This window comes from Etheostoma cragini, chromosome 8 (genome assembly GCF_013103735.1).
Source record: "Etheostoma cragini isolate CJK2018 chromosome 8, CSU_Ecrag_1.0, whole genome shotgun sequence".
NCBI classification, from domain to species: domain Eukaryota; kingdom Metazoa; phylum Chordata; class Actinopteri; order Perciformes; family Percidae; genus Etheostoma; species Etheostoma cragini.
In genome coordinates this window covers 26,280,520-26,282,759 of record NC_048414.1, presented here as the reverse complement: position 1 = coordinate 26,282,759, position 2,240 = coordinate 26,280,520, and the positions used below count along the sequence as shown (strand labels likewise).

Here is a 2,240-nt window from a genome sequence, read left to right as displayed (position 1 = left end):
CCCCCCCCCCCCCCCCCCCCCCAACACACACACACACACACACACACACACTTCAATCTCATTCACCGATAAGTTAATACCTAAGGTTACTTTTCTTGAGATTTCACCTCCATTCTCCAGTAGATTTGCAGTAACTCCGGCGGCAATGCGCCTTGAGCTCAGGTTCACTGCGGCGGGAGAAGGCATTTCATTGGTTCTTTCCAAGCGAGCCGCGAGTGATTGGTGGGCAATTTTAAAGGACTACAGGAGCTACAGATGACAGTTCTTTACTCCTTTTTCAGAGCCTGTAAGTCATTTTTTGCTGTTGGGGCGTAAAGACCATTTCAAACAATAATGTTTAAAAAAAGTCTATATTGGAAACAGTAATAAATCCTGCCTTTAATACTTCTACTACACAGAATATTTCCGAGAAAGTATTGTACTTCATATTGTACTGTATTGTATTCAGTCACATTGATTTGGCAGCTATATTTACTAATTACTTTACAGTCAAACATTTTTCTTATAAAATATATCATCTTACAAAATATAATGCAGTTACAGAGGAAAATATCTGACATTAAAAGTAGTTAGATATGTTATTGTATTATTATTGATATCATTATTGATTGTTAAGTACATTTTAATACATTTCTCTTAACACATCTCCACTTTTAGTGATGTTTTGAATCCTGGACTGTAATGTAGATGCAGGAGTATTTTTTAAAATGTGGTATTGCTACTTTTACTAGAGTAACGAATCTAAGTACTTCCACCATGACCAGCAGTGAGCTGTGCTCACCACACGTTGGGGCTGAGAGGAAAAGTCTAGTGTTTACATCAGTTTACATCAAAAATGAGCCCCAGGTAGCAGAAAAGAGCAAGGAACAAACCTGAAAGTTGTGAACTATGTATTTCAGATCAATAATGTTCAAAGGAAGGCGATTCAAGTTTGTGCTCAAACTTCAAACATTTTCGATTTTGACTTTTTTTGTTGACTAGTCAATGAGCCAACGAGTGACGTTACCTGAAGGCAACCTTGATGGATGAAAAACTCATTCCCACCTTCAAATACCTGTGGCATACAGTAAGAGTTTCACCTACCTACACCATACTTAGCCTGGGCACTGTGCTTGTGTTAAGCAAAGTTCCAGCTGATCATATAATAAAGGCCTTAAATCACGTGTGAAACTCGAGATCCGCGGGTCCAACCCAGCCTCTTGCAAATTTTGATCCGGCCCAAATATGAATTTAGGTTTCCAATACATTTTTCACCCACCAAAATCAAAAAGACGAGAAACTGTTTTCAGCAGAATTTTGCAGATTTGCAGACTTTGAGACGCAGAAATGTCCACAAAACAGAAAGTGAGTTTGAATTTTCAGGCCGTATATCAAGTTATGAGTCGGCTGTGTGCTGCTAAACTTTATAAGGCAGAGGAACTTTTTTTAGATTGAGAAGGTTATAGATAAATACAGTAGATACATGGATACTTTATTAATCCCTTTTAGGGATTCAGTAGCAAGACAGTCATACCACAACAAACACGTATCACACATACTGTACCTAAGAATAAAAATTAAATTAAAAATTGAAATATTGCATAGAAATGCATTGACCATGGTAAGGTGAGACTTTGTGCAATGATGATGAGCAGTGCAGGGATTGAACAGTGCAGTAGATCATAATAAAATAATGATTATGAATATAACTGGAATTGGTATATGAGACATGCGATATTACAGTCAAAAATATTTTACTATTTCCATGACATAAAAAAATGTAAGTAAACTAAACATGCCTGGCCCTTGACGTGATTCCCATTTTCCAGTGTGGCTGTTAGTAACTTTTTTGTAATTGAGGTTAACGCCCCTGTCTTAGAGCATAACTTCACAGAAATGAGATAAACCTTATGGCCTTTACAAAACTTTTCCTACTTTTCTTTGAGCCCCATGTTGATGTGCTTCTTTGGTCCTTTGGACAGATGATGCATTCTGACTGCAGCTCTCCACTGGGGGATGTTAAAAGCCAGAATCGTCTGTAGGGGCGGGTTGGAGGGGCGTGGAGATAGAGACCCTGCCTTTTGCCCTTTCACGCCACTTCTGGCTGTTTGATAACAATAACACAGGCAGAGAAAGGGCTCCTCGGGGCAGACGACTGATGTTGACCCAAGTGTTACGCCCTGTGGGGGCTAAAAACATTATCACGTCGACATCACAGTTTCAGCCACTGCAGCTGAGGGGATCTTGGGAGAGGGGGGGAT

At 39.5% G+C, this 2,240-nt stretch overlaps 1 protein-coding gene and 1 long non-coding RNA gene across 3 annotated transcripts in view; both read left to right on the top strand.

Annotated features, from left to right (window-relative positions):
- The window catches only part of btbd11b (BTB (POZ) domain containing 11b), a 77,868-nt gene that overhangs the window by 17,101 nt on the left and 58,527 nt on the right, over positions 1-2,240 (top strand). The window lies entirely within an intron of this gene.
- LOC117948685 overlaps positions 1-2,240 on the top strand; it is a 12,299-nt gene that overhangs the window by 5,821 nt on the left and 4,238 nt on the right. The window contains exons 2-3 of the long non-coding RNA XR_004657522.1: positions 807-812; positions 1,611-1,615. This is a non-coding gene — a long non-coding RNA (uncharacterized LOC117948685). The remainder of the gene's footprint in view (positions 1-806; positions 813-1,610; positions 1,616-2,240) is intronic.